Source organism: Podarcis muralis, chromosome 2, assembly GCF_964188315.1.
Source record: "Podarcis muralis chromosome 2, rPodMur119.hap1.1, whole genome shotgun sequence".
Taxonomy (NCBI): Eukaryota; Metazoa; Chordata; class Lepidosauria; order Squamata; family Lacertidae; genus Podarcis; species Podarcis muralis.
Window position 1 is genome coordinate 92402573 of NC_135656.1, and position 15382 is coordinate 92417954.

Consider the following 15382-nt stretch of genomic DNA (forward strand, 5'->3'; position numbering starts at 1 on the left):
TCAGTAATGTTAAGATCTAAATTTAGAAATAAGATATTAAGGCAGGAGATTCTTTTTAAGCCTCTAGTGTCAATCATTTCAAACTATACTGATCCTTACAGAATTATGGGTGGTCCAGTTAATATAATAAAACGTGTATAGGATTCTTTGCCCCCTTCAGCTAGGTAGAAAATGATGGGTGTAAAGGTAAAATACCCTTTCGGTGCCAGCTAAAAACATTCCTGTTTAGACAAGCCTACCAATATGCTTAGAAAGTTGAGGTAGTTTTAAACTGTTTTAGTATTTTAACTATTGTATGTTAACTAAAGTACGGTTGTGAATTTGTCTCGATTTTATGGTTTTATCTTTTTCTAAACTGCTTTGAAGTATGTGTTTTTTTACACATACTTGCAGTGTATAAATTTTATGAAATAAAAAAGAAAAACTCTGCAGTCACAGGTTCAGATAAACAGATGCGCACAATTTACAGAAAACATATTTACTTAGTCTTCGTTTTACTTACGTATTACTTTATTCACATCATTATTAATACTCATGTCAGAAAGGTGTATGCGTAGCTGAGGTGCCGCTCTCTGGACCTCTTGGGGAGGATACACATGAAGAAGGGCTTCAGATGATGGTTCCAGGATCTGGGGCGGTTCATATGGGGAGAGGCAATCCTTGAGGTTTTGAAGTCCTGAGCCTTTTAAAGAATTATAGGTCAGAAACAGTACTTAGAATTGGGCCTGGAAACTGATAGCCAGTGCAGTCAAACCAGTATCAGTGTAGTATGCTAAAACCGCCTTGTCCCAGCAACCTAGCTGCTGAATTCTGCACCAGCCGAAGTTTCTGAACTGTCTTCAGAGGCAGCCCTGACTATAACATGTAGCAGTAATCTAACCTAGAGGTTATATAATAAAGACACCGCAGTCTACAGTGCCTCATTCCAGAAGGAAACACAAGTCCTGGGTAAACACTTGGAGCCCTTGGAATCTTGCATTAATGTCCTTTTGAGGCCAAAATGGAAAACTGAATTTCTGCTGCCAGTTGAGCCACCCATAAACGATCACTCTGTAGCATAGAGCATATATCACCTTCTCTAACTCATACAGACAGACAGACAGACAGACATAATTTTATTTGTATGCCACTTTTCCACATTTCAACCATGTCTTACAACATGAAAAAATAACAAAAGTATTCATAAACAATAAACAAAACATCAAAAATACACAACTAAACCGAACAATTCCCACATAAACCACACGATCTAAAATAAAGATCCAACCCCCCCCCCCCGACAACCCCAGCACCTCACCCCCAACTGAATATAAAAAAGGTAAAGGTAAAGGACCCCTGACAGTTAAGTTTAGTCGTGGACTACTCTGCGGTTGAGGCGCTCATCTCGCTTTACAGGCCGAGGGACCCGGTGTTTGTCCGGAGACAGTTTTTCCGGGTCATGTGGCCAGCATGACTAAGCCACTTCTGGCACAACGGAACACCAAAACCAGAGCAGCACATGGAAATGCTGTTTACCTTCCTGCCAGAGCAGTACCTATTTATCTACTTGCACTTTTTTGGTGTGCTTTCGAACTGCTAGGTTGGCAGGACAACTGAATATAAGAATGGATAAATGAGAAACTGTATAAATGGGAAACTGAGAGAGTCATCTATCCCTACTTACAGTCAGATTCAGTCTCATGGCGTTCCAGAACAATGGTTATTTCCGTCAGGTGGGATGAGGGAGCTATTGCTCTTTCTGCAGAATATGGATTGGACCAGGTTGGGTATCTCCTCCATGTGAGGTTCTCTTTTGGAAGCAGGGAATGCAGTTGCCCAAAGACCCTTTCCATGACTGAACTGACTGGGCCAGAAGCTGCTTCCCTTCTGCACTGTAGTCTCAGGAAAACACAAAGTACCGTATTTTTTGCACCATAACACTCACTTTTTTCCTCCTAGAAAGTAAGGGGAAATGTCTGTGCGTGTTATGGAGGTAATGCCTACGGGTGGCATGCCTACGGATTTTCCTCCTCTAAAAACTACGTGCGTGTTATGGTCGGGTGCGTGTTATAGAGCGAAAAATATGGTAATTTATGCACCATTTGTTTCTGTGGAATTTCCTACTCAGGGGTGCTCAGGAGCGTTGCCTAAAGAGGTATCAGCTTCTGCATGGTGTGCTATTGCTCCTGGCTCTTTATAATTGTCACCAATAGTGCTGCCAGTTATCTCAACCAGTCTTATCTGAACTTTGGAACCTTCAAAGCCTAGATAAGCATGATTTGACAATTTTTGTTCTGACCTTGCGTAATGATGCAATGGTTTATAATGATTGAAAATGGGGGCAAAATATAGAATTTGGAATGCAGCCAATTTGCAGATTCTTCCTCAAGCTTATCTGTAGCAAACACATCACTGTAATAAAAATGAACAGGAGGAAAATGCATGAGTAAGCTCTCCAGCTGTTGGCTGGAAAGAGGAGAATTCTACCAAACTTACAAAATATTTTTTTTCTTCTGCCCTTGGCTCTAATTGAGGAGACAGAATATAACACATGTGTGTCCCAGGGTACTATAAACTAAATTGCAACGGAAATAGCAACCAGCACTACTAGTTTTGTGAACAATAGAACGGGGATAAAAACTTCTATTCCTTTGATTTACTTCTTCATAACAGAAGAATAAAAAGCTTTCTCTAGCATAACAACTGCCTGTTTAAAAAATGCAAAAGGAACAAAATATCTACAAGCAGAATGCTGATCTATGTTAACAGTTTACTGTTTCATGGGGGGCATTAGCAATTTTGGATTAGAAGGTAACCAATCAGCACATTCTGTTTGAAGTTTATTAATAGTGCAATCCTATACAAGTCTACTCAAGGTAAATCTCACTGAATTCAGTGGAGCTTATTCCCAGGTGTTTGTGTAGAATGGCAGCATGGAACTCTAAAACACTTCAAATATTGTTGGACTGCATTTCCTGTTATCCTTAAACCATTGGTTATTCTGGCCAGAGATGATGTGATTTGGAGTCTGACAATATCTGGATGACTGCAAAGTTCCCCACCCCCATTGTGGAAGACCACTGTTCCTGCAATAGATTTCCTGAATACTGTTAAGATTTTGTAGGTTTTCAATGCAACTGCATTCCAATAATCACCTCTTCCTCCAAGACAGTTTCCTTGTTAGTTTCCCCCCTCCCTGTGTAGTTTCAAAACAATTCCAAGAGGTAGTATTTTATTTGACAAAGATAAAATGATTTTTAAAATCCATGGGTTCTGAAAAGGAAGGACCCTTTAAAGAGGGAATTGGTAGGCTTCTACCATCTCTCTCTCTCTCTCTCTCTCTCTCTCTCTCTCTCTCTCTCTCTCTCTGTGGTACACTAAAATAGAAAGGAATTACTTTTACTTGCTGCATTGGTCAGTTGCCCTAAAACACACACACACACACACACACACACACACACACACACACACACACCTATACTTATTTGAGAGTAATTTCATGACATGATCTGAACAGAGCTGGGAATTCTAATCTGAAGTTGCTATGGTGAAAATTGAAGCATTGAAGCAAGACAGTCTTTGTTCCAGAGCAGGTTGTCCATGATGTATCCAGCTCTGCCTCTCTTTGGTTTTGACTCCACCCAGTGCTGGCATTCCACCCTTTCTTCAGGAAACTCAGGTTCCTCACTGGACACTCCTGACTAGATCATTTATGAATAGGTTAAAATGGACAACTTCCAATATAGATCCTTTTACATCCCACATTGAGAAAACTATCTATTTATTCCTGGTCTCTGCTTGCTGTTACGTAACCCATTCCTGATCCACAGAAGGACCTCTCCTCTTATTCCATGACTGCTAAACTTACTCAGGAGTCTTTGGTGAGGTACTTTGTCAAAAGCTTATTGAAAGTCCAAGTACACTATGTCAACTTTATCATCTCTATCTATATGCTTGTTGACATATGCAAATGTCCAATTCCTAAAGCATCTCTACTTTTCTCATAGCTGGATAGGTTTAAGAGATATGTCCCTCATGATCTTGCCATGATGACTCTGCAGCTTATAGAATATTCATATGCTATCAGGAAGCACACATTCAATATACAGAATGGATGCTGTGAAAAGACATATGGTGCTATTGGAGGCAAATGCTAAGATAGCCAACTATACACAGAACAACATGATTAATCCTTGTGATGAGAGTGACACCTAAACCTTTGGTTAGTCACCCATTTGGGTGATCGAGTGCAGTTTGTGTAGTGGAGGCCTACACAACCTTCACAACCTATCAACCTGAATGAAGCTAACTAGATATCCCTAGCTGATTACAATACATGGCTGCTGGGATATTTTTCGCTTGATGAGTCAGAAAATGTGTAGCCCTGACCTACCATTGCAGTGACTGGTGACTATGATGATTCCCATAAGGAAGTTAGGATAACAAATAATATATATATATCTATATCTATCTATCTATCTATCATCTATCTATCTATCTATCTATCTATCTATCTATCTCTATCTATCTATCTATCTATCTATCTATCTATCTATCTATCTATCTAATCTCCTGCCCTCCCTGGCCAAGATTGGCCTCAGAGCAGCTAACACTGAATATAAATATACAAGCAATGAGACTAATGTGTCCAATTGCTTTTCAGAACCCTTTTAGAAGATCTGAGGTTTGACTTCAAACAGCTGCTCAGTGAATTACCTGTACAGGAATGAGATGTTGAGCTTCAGTATCATTGCAGGACCCTTCCGCTCCCTGTTTTACTTATTTACTGAATGGCCTGAGTGACCATCAGTCTGACATAGACCAATATCCTGGGTCAGGGTATCACCAGCACTCCACTTAAAGTGGTAGATGATTTTGAGTACTTGGGCTCTGCAGTAACCAGCAACTTCTCCATTGATGCTGAGCAAGACAAGCATATTGTCAAGGCAGCTATGGCAATGGCTCACCTCTCCAAAAGGGTATGGGAGAATGTCATGCTAACAGCCAGCACCAAGATGGAGGTCTACCAAGCTTGTGTGTTGAGCATGAAGTGAATTGTGGGCAACTTACACCCGCCATGAGCAACCCCTCAACGCCTTCCACATACACAGCATCAGGAAGTTTTTAGGCATCAAATGGCAGGACAGAGTCTCAAACAAAGATGTGCTCTCACAAGCCCACATTCCCAACATATTTACACTTCTGCCTCAGTGACATCTATGCTAGCTTGGTAATGTCCACAGAATCAAAGGTGGCAGGATCTCCAAGGATGTGCTCTATAGGCATCTGGCTTCTGGCACTAGGCCTGTTGGCAGACCAACACTGTGCTACAAAAATGTCTTCAAACATGACAAGAAAGTTGGCAACATTAACTTCACTGTATGGGAATCCCTTGCAGATGACTGCAGTGCCTGGAGACAGTCAGTCAGGTTGATCCACAGCAGTGATCAGAAGAAGAATGAGCTTTGGGAGAAGCGTAGAGAGAAGAAACACTAGGGTACACCTATAGCAGCAAAACCGGACACCTTTATTCGCCTCACCTGCAATAAAACCTGTTTCTCCCATATCAGTCTCTACAGCCACCCAAATTTATTGATGAAGGTAATATTCAGTTTTAGGGTGACATGTGTGACTTTTTAATTTCTGAAAAATTTGCATTCAAGTAGACATGCCATAGTAATTTCACTTCTGTGCATGGATTTTCACAGAAAACACCAGGGAGGAAATGCATCTCTATAAGATATCATGAACTAGGCGCACATGTGCAAAATGAGAAGAAAAGAGAGAGTTTTTAAAAAGCCTGTTATGAGATATTGATAAATGGGTGGATATGTGGAAAAGCTAGTTTCAATAGATTATTAGAAAATAAAATCATGGATGATGATAATAATAATAATAATAATAATAATAATAATAATAATAAATAATTTATACCCCGCTCATCTGGCTGGGATCATAGTAAAAGAAAAGAACATGCTGACTAACTTGCAAATTGTTTACTCAAACTGCTAGCACTAAGGTTTGTAGCAACTATGTGAGTACTAATAGTGGACTATAATGTAACGGGAGAACACTGACTGGCAAGTGCCAATTACTAGCAGCTTCTGTTAGAGCAATCCATGAGAAAAATGGCTGGTAGGGACCTGTTTACGATCAGGACGTAAGTAATTCTTAAGTCTGCAAAGCAGAACACCCAGCACTAATTAATAAATGACACTCATCATGGGATGATGCTGTAGGGACTTAATTTCTGATAATCTCTTGAAGCCAATTATGATGTTCTCTCATTAAAGCTAGTTGCATTCCTCACATCTCTTGTTTTGCAGATTCAAGAATGTTTGCTTTCTGCTCTGAGTATGCCGCAGGAGCATGATTTATTTATATTATAGATCCAGTGAGAACCTGGTAGCAGGCATTATTTGGGGGGCTCTCACATACTCCTTATAAATCTGGGTCATGAAAGATATGGTCTTCCTGACAGGGACAATACGCAGCCATCATTCTGTAGTGCACAGTATGCTTTCCCCATCCAGCTATCAATGGCTGTGAAAAAAGCACGGGGATTTCCAATGGGGATTCAGATTAGGAGTGTCTTGTTATGAGCCAGCTTTAAACCTTGCTTTTCTGTTCTCTGCTCCAAAGAGCTGTAGCATGAGTGAGCGCATGTCAGAAATACAGGTGGGAGAATATTTCAAAGCAGAGGTTTTGAAAATGTGAGCACCTCTGCTTTAATTCAAGCAACCCCAGACAGCAGAATGAAAACAAATGGATTTGGATGTTATTCATATTATTATTATTATTATTATTATTAGACGCGGGTGGCGCTGTGAGTAAAACCTCAGCGCCTAGGACTTGCCGATTGCATGGTCGGCGGTTCAAATCCCCGCGGCGGGGTGCGCTCCCGTCGTTTGGTCCCAGCGCCTGCCAACCTAGCAGTTCGAAAGCACCTCCGGGTGCAAGTAGATAAATAGGGACCGCTTACCAGCGGGAAGGTAAACGGCATCCCGTGTGCTGTGCTGGCTCGCCAGATGCAGCTTGTCACGCTGGCCATGTGACCCGGAAGTGTCTGCGGACAGCGCTGGCTCCCGGCCTATAGAGTGAGATGAGCGCACAACCCTAGAGTCTGGCAAGACTGGCCCGTACGGGCAGGGGTACCTTTACCTTTATTATTATTAATTATTATTATTATTATACTTATATTTGTAATTGTTGGCATCCACCTGCCTTAGGAAGAGTGCACCTTCAGGAATAGACAAAACCATCTACCACCTCAAGCCTGTAGTCACCAGTGTTGATGTGTGGAGCTGACAATGTCCTGACCCAAGATATTGGTCTTCATCAGGCTGATGGTGAGGCTGAACTCTATGCAGGTTTGGGCAGAACGGTCAATGAGTCTCTGTAGAGCTTCCTTGGAGTGCTGTGTCAAGGCTGCATCATCTGCAAACAGCATCTCTTTGATAAGCATCCGCCACACTTTTGTGTTGCCTTGGAGACATGCCAGGCTGAACAGACCACCGTTGCTCCTTGTATGGATGTACACACCATCTTCAGTCGAGCTGAAGGCATAGGAAAACAGCAGGGAGAAGCAAACACCAATAATACTAATACTAATACTAATAACTATACCAATACCAGTTCTTTTTCAGGGGGGTGCATACCTCTAAACATTTTGTGAATCTTTGTACTTTTGTCCATTTACTGTATTTATTTTTCCTTATTTGAACTATAAAATGGTGATTTTCATGAGTCAAAGTAAGAGTACCCCTAAACATTTTTTAAGGAAAAAAAGCACTGACTAATACTAACAGTAATATTATGGAAAGTAGCAGGCCAGCGTCCGTACCCAGTTTATGCCCAGCTCTCACAGCCAAAACTCAAGGGAGAAGGACAACCCATATGAAGAGCAACTCCATTTATTTACTTCAACACCCTCCATTCCCCAGAGTACTGTGGCCTTGGAAAACAATTCACCAAAATAAAAAGCTAGACCTATCTGTCAAAATGGAAGATCCTCTCATTTCTTCCCTCTCATCTCCTCTCTCTCTTGAGCTCTGGACATTTCTCCAATTAGTTTGGTTCTGCTAGTCAGAAAGCAACAAAGCGGGGGAGAAGGTCATGTGTACATTTGACTTTTTGGTACAGCTGATGCCTGAAAGTGACTCACTGGCTTAGCACATCCCTGATTCTTGTTTACAAGCTTCAGCACTTGCAAAGCCCAGCACACAACACTTTGCAAGCCCAGATGGTCAGGTGATTGCCTACAAATCCTGTTGTGGCCCAGCCAGTTTATCTGCCCCACACCCAACATAATTAACTGAATGCTATTGAGTGAGATTTAGGGTTATACCCAATGCTAGTCCTAATCAGAATGGATCCATTGAAGTTAATGGACATTGCTAACGTAGGTCCATTCATCTCAGTAGGTCTACACTGAGTAGAATTTAGTCAGATACAATCTATAACCTCTGTAAACATGCATCACATTTCACTCTTGAGCTGTTCTAGTTAAGCAGCATTAAAAAATTGGGAACTAGAGGTGTTGTCTCTGTATAATTTTGTGCCTATCTCTGCTTCAAGCTAACGGCTACCTGTTTCAAATCTAAGCAATGCTCAACAATGGCCTTGGAGAACGATGATAAGTCAGGTAAATCATAGCCTATTCCAGGAGTTTATAATAGCTGTCAGCAAGCTGACTGACAACCTGGTACAACGGAGAAGCCAAATATAACTGTGAATCAATAAGGAAAGTGAGGAAACAAACTGAATTTATAAGCCCCCGAGGCTATAAGGAAATAAAGTGTTATTTGGTACTGATAGAAGAGTAGGTTTGATGCTGAAATGACTGACATGCTGGGCCATGCCCAAAAGGGTGCTATTAGCGCCTGAAATGCAGCCACCACGCCCTAAAGTGAAACCAGTTTTTCATATTGTTCTGGAGGCAGATTAACCAATCCACAGCAAAGAGCTTGCGCTTGTGTCTCTATTATCTACAAGTTTCACCCCTCCTTTTTATGGAAAATGCCTTTGAAATGTGAATTATTGCTATTCATATTTCACAACTTTGTACTTGTTTGGTATTTTCTTCTTTTATGCAGTTAGACCTAGGCAAACTTCCTTCCCAAATCTCATAAATCATGATCAGTTCTTCAGGAGCAAAACCAGAACAGAAATGATTCTGCTTCCATTTTTCTTTCTTTGCTGGTTCAGTGTTTAATATTCTTTGTGGTGAACTCTGCCTATTTTCTACCAATTTTCCTTGATATTTGGGGTAAATGGGGTGTTAGGGGAGGGGTAGTACCTCTGATTGGGGACAAAAATTGCTCCATTTGGGGTAGTTTGCCCATTTTCAGTCCCCAACCTGCACTCAGATCTCATCTGTGGTTCCTAGGAGGTTTCAGCATGCGACGGTGGTCACATCCTGAGAAACAGCTTCAACTAAAACAGCCGGCTAAACCAGGCATGAGTAGCCAATGAGTCTCAAACTCAGTTAAGGACTTCCCCTGCATGTGCCAGCAGATGGAGGGAATGAGACCAATAGTGGGTCCAATGGTCAAGAAGGCAGTCGCTGCACGTGCTGTAGAGGGAAATGAGGGGCAGATGGGGCTTGTCAACTGGGAAGGTAGCCCATCTAGAAGAAGGAAAACTCTGATCCCAAACCTCTGCTGCCTTGCAGCTACACTCATTCATGAGAAAGACTTCAGGGGCAAACCCTGAGGAAAAATCTGTACCTGTTGCCTTGCGGGATATCTTCAGGATAAGGAAAGGCTCAGGAGTAAACCCTACATAAATCTGGAGTGGAGTCCCTAAGACAGTTGGGTGGTGTCTTATTGCTCTGCTTTCCTTTGGGCCACATCAGTGAGGCTGAGACGTGGGATATTGTTGTCTGGGCAGCCCAGGACCTCCATACACACTGAAGAAGAAGAAGGGTTTGGATTTGATATCCCGCTTTATCACTACCCGAAGGAGTCTCAAAGCGGCTAACAATGTCCTTTCCCTTCCTCACCCACAACAAACACTCTGTGAGGTGAGTGGGGCTGAGAGACTTCAGAGAAGTGTGACTAGCCCAAGGTCACCCAGCATGTGGAGGAGCGGAGACATGAACCCGGTTCCCCAGATTACGAGACTACCGCTCTTAACAACTACACCACACTGGTCTGTGCCCTGGAGAGGTCACTTAGGTGCTGCTAACATAAAAAAAACAATGCGGGAGACAGCAGTGTTGAGTTACCAGTCTCTGCATCCACAGCAGGCGCTGTGATTCTCCAGCAGTTCTCACCCCCAGAGGCACAATCCATTGTCTCTCGAGACAGACAGATGCCAACAATAGTTGTGTCTTTCAGATTTTGTCCTTGAAACCATGATTTACAGCTTTGTAGCCTCCCTGCTAGACTCCTGAAATGTGCTGTGTAACAAGCTCCCCTTGAAGGCTGTTCATAAGCTTCAGCTGCTAGATAATACTGTGGACCTTCTCCTATGTAATCACTGAGTGCACTGTTTAGTAGTCTGTCTAGCATATCTGCAGAATGTTTACATCTCAGGGTGCATTGCTTCCTATCTAAATAAGGCAACCACTTTGTAAAAGCAGCAGGAGAAAGTCAGACAGCACATACTTGGAGCAATGTGGCTCCAACTGATCTTCCATTTTGTAATAATATAACATCAGCATTCACTAGCTTGCTATTACAAAACTGTCATTCATATACAATTTCTCCAGGTATAGTATTCTAACTTCAAGAAAATATGAGCTGTAAGGCCAGGCCTAATTTTCCAACTGTTTATGCCAGTCTTGGCTCAAGCTCTGGGTTAGTTTGGCAACAAGCTTGTAAGCAGAGACCTTTTTTATTGCTAGGTAATCTTGCTTGATGTACTGCTGAAATGATAAAGCTGTAAAGGGACTTGTCAGAGATTCATGAGTTAGTTTTGGTCCCTCAGATGGAATTTGTGCCACATACTTTCAGCTGTCTTGATTGTAATAGACAAACACATTTTAGTTTATTTGTTCATTATCAATATCAGTAGCTCAATGGGCTGGCTTCTACACATTTCCTCAAATGATATACTTACCACATCAGTTACGTGCTTTCCTCCCATCCATAATTCAAGAAGTGATGAAGTTGTTAAGAGGTGTCTTTAATTAGTATGTGTTCTCTTGTAATCAGTATAGTACTACATCACCCTTAACTGTATCGCTGTGTTGCTATGGAATTTCTACCCATCCAGGGTAATGAATAACGTAAGTGTGGATCACCCATTACAAAACATAAAAGAGAATGTATTTCTGCAGTGTTGACTTAGCATAAGTTGTATTTTATTGATTTGTGATACAATTATTAAATGGGCAGCCATATCCTGGGGGAAGGCGAGGAGTGAGTGGGTTGGAAAGTAAGAGCCTTGGTACGTGCCCAGAACTCCTGAAGGAGATGCAAGATAATTACCAGTGTTTCCCCACCCCTCCATATTAATCAGGAGAATTGCTAAATAAAAGCCTCACTAATATAGCAAAAGAAGAGCAAACAAAGAATGAGAAAATGCTTTTTTTAATAGAGTGTTTTTACAATAGAAATTGCAATGGTCTGCAGTTTGGGCTTTCCAGGTGTAGTCATAAAATACAGCTATAAAACACATTGCTGATGTAATGAGCACAAAATTATAATGACTTACGAAAAATTCTGTTTGTAATATGAGCTGGGGCTTGCATCTTAATTCGTAACCTCATTCATATAAGGGAGAGGACAATTTCCACCAAATCCCCTTCCATTTGCAGTCCTGTACCATGTCACCCAAGGGTTGCCCAACTGCCAGGATTGAGCAGATTTTGAGAGGCTGCTGAGGAAAGCCTGGTTTTGTGAACATGAACTCATTTCCATTCAAATGTGGCATCCTAGGTGTGGCAAACTAGATTATTCCAAAGGCCAAGAAGAGACAGAGACATTTTCTTTACGACATGCCAGGAAAAAATTATTCAGTTTTCAGCATGTCTACGTGACTGTCATTCACTGCTCAGATTATGGGGGCACGCTTTGTCTCAGCACCTGGTATCTCGAGGCAGCGACTAGGGCCTCGGTGCACCAGAAGGGCCCACCAGCATCCTCCATACTGGACCTTTGTGAGCCTCTGTTTTAATTTCCTACAATATTTCAGGATGAGACTCCATCAGGTGTATTGTGGGAAATTAAAATGGCAGCTCCATGGAGTGCTGCTGCTAATGTCACAGTCAAGTAAGCTTGAGGGGGATCATCAACACAAGGGGCTCACCAGAGGACATTTTGCCTAGTGCACTCTTCAGTCTGGAAGAATGTGGGAAATGATAGGCCCTTAATGAAAACCACAAGTTCCATACTCATCTTCTTCCAGTTTTTTATTATTTTAAAAATCACATTGTTTTCCAGTGGCCAGCTAGACTGGTGAAAAACAGCTTGAAGATTGTGCCAGGTAGTGATGAAGATTACTGATACATCCCTGGTGGTGGTGGTGGTGGTGGTCTCTCTCTCTCTCTCTCTCTCTCTCTCTCTCTCTCTCTCTCTCTCACACACACACACACACACACACACACACAGAGAGAGAGAGAGAGAGAGAGAGAGAGAGAGCCACAGACCCACATATTTATCATATCTGAAGCTATGGTAGTTCCAGATCTCATTGCCTAAATAGACTATTTTGTAGAAGCCTTGCATCTGATCTGGCTTTGTGATTCATCCGGTTCCAACTGGGCTTTTAAAGCCATCTCCCTTTGCCAGATTCCAGCTCCTGAGCCACTTGGTTTCTGTTTCACATCCTCTTAAGAACTTTGAGTGAGTCATAGAAAATGATGATGGTGTCAGAATGGGACAAGTGGATCTCCCATATTCTAGTTCATTATTGTTCAACTGAATAAATTTAAGGTTGCCTAGATGTCCAAAATAGCAGGGCTAAATTGGGATGGAGAGAAATTTTGTCTGCATCTCTAGTTTTGATGGACCTCTGCCACTTGGCCAAGGAGGCTTGATCAGCTTTGCTGAGCCGGTTAAATTCCTTGCTCCTCTCATTGCCTCTTCATTGGCCTCTGGTGTTCCTTCATCGTTACAAAATGTTTGTGAATGTTTTGGCTGCAAGATAGTAAAGGGAAGTGAACTCCCTTTGCTTTGGTTCCGTACTGTGCTCCAATGATCATCTAAGGGTCACTTGGTGATAATGCTGGCTGAGGCCCCTGGCATTCCTAATAACAACCACTTTGGATATATACAGGATGCTTATTTAATTTAATAAACTGTTTAACCTGCCTTTTGCTCCTCTCCCACCATCACTCCTGGATCACAGGGATCACTCTTCCAGTTGTAGTTTAACTAAATCGATGGTGTTAATTACAATTCAGATGGGAGCTTGCATTTGGCAGGCTAGAGAGCAAAGAGAGATCATTATTTTTAATTTAAAATGGATGCTTTTCATATGTGTGGCAAGAGATGGAATAAAGGGTGGGGGGAAAGCTAACCTGGAGAATACTGCTCTTTAGATTTGTCATATTTAAATATGCCCTTCTCATGTCAGTGTCCAAAGGTGTGTGCACCAAAGTGAGGGATTGAATATTTGAAAAGATGCAGTAATTTTCATGATCTTGAACTGCTTACCATCACCATATATATATATATATATATATATATATATATATATATATATATAGCAAGTTTGTTTCTTGCCAAGTATGCAAGGATTTCATAGGAAATGACCTCAGTTCCATTAAAGATAGCTATAAAGCGCTGTCCGGAGACACTTCCGGGTCACGTGGCCAGCGTGACAAAGCCGCATCTGGCGAGCCAGCGCAGCACACGGAAACGCCGTTTACCTTCCCGCCAGTAAGCGGTCCCTATTTATCTACTTGCACCCGGAGGTGCTTTCGAACTGCTAGGTTGGCAGGCGCTGGGACCGAGCAACGGGAGCGCACCCCGCCGTGGGGATTCGAACCGCCGACCTTTCGATCGGCAAGCCCTAGGCGCTGAGGCTTTTACCCACAGCGCCACCCGCATCCCTAAAGATAGCTATACTTACATCCAATTGAAATATAACTAGGCACATCTAATACAAACCACACTGATTTCAGAGGGACTCTGAGAGGACAACTGTTTTAAAATTGATTAAGGCCAAGGTGTGTAGACTTCTACAAATTCTTTTTTAACTGTGCATTGTGCTTATATAATATCACAATGGGCCTTTTTTTTTTCAAAAGTGTGGCTGATGATAGAACAGATATTTCAGAGTTGACCACTTATTTCCACCATGACACTTGTAAAATAGATGCCTTCTTAGCAATATCATGTTATATAAAATATGATCATAGGTGATCCCTGGTTGTTGCAGCCTTTTTGCACAGTGGAAATCCACTTGCACAATGGGAGCTCTGGTTTCTTGACTTCTGCATCCATTGGGTTTGGAGGGCAGGGATTCTGGAGCATAAAATCAGGAAGGCTGGAAGCGGTATTGCCTATGGACTGGAATGAGTGGAAAGAAATTGTGTTATTCCAAGCCTTAGCTAAAGCAGCAAAATAGTCTAGACGAGGTTTAGACTGGTGTGTTTTTCCATGTTATTTTCATATTCTAATTGCTCCTTTGGTTAACTGCTAAAATGGTCTTGACATCTGTCCTCTCCTTGAGCTATCATCACAATAACTGTTTGCTTAAAAAAACAAAGAAACCTTTAATAGAAACTAAATTTGTTCTGGGTTTATGCCTTGTTTTTCACTTCACTCCACCCAGTGTGGTGAGTAGCAATATTGTGGGAATGGTTGTGACTTCAAGTTTATTTGTTTTTGTGCCCATCCTGGTCATTTCAGCCAAAAAGAGGAATGGTTGCAGACTAACCACAGGTATTCCTGGATGAGATTGATGGTTCACAATGTCGGTTCAGACCCGGCTTCGGAACGGAATCAGCTTTGAGTGCCCTGATGGATGATCTTTACCATGAGAGGGAAAAGGGGGAGTGCGACTCTGCTACTTCTGCTCAATCTCTCAGCCTCTTTTGGTATTGGTCATGGTATCCTCCTGAGCCGACTCCGTGGATAGGTATGAAAGGCATTGTACTATGGTGATTCTGTTTGTATTTTCTGTTCGTGTTAAAAAAGCTGGCTGGTGTGTTAGTACACTCCGAGTTCTGATTCCTCTGTTTTGCTTGCAAGTGCCCATGCTCTTTGCACAGCCACCTGCAGAACAAAGTTAAAGACATGATGGGAACAAGCTCAGGGTGTCTGGCCAGACTGGGCTGCTATCCATCTAGCCCACTGTGGCGCAGCTTTCCAGGGTCTCTGACCAAGGTCTTTCATATCACCTGATCAGTTTTAAGTAGAGATGCCGGGGATTGAATCTGTGACGTTCCGCTTGCAAAGCCTGTTCTCTATCACTGAGCCCTCCGTGGTTTGTCCTTCAGCCTGAGATT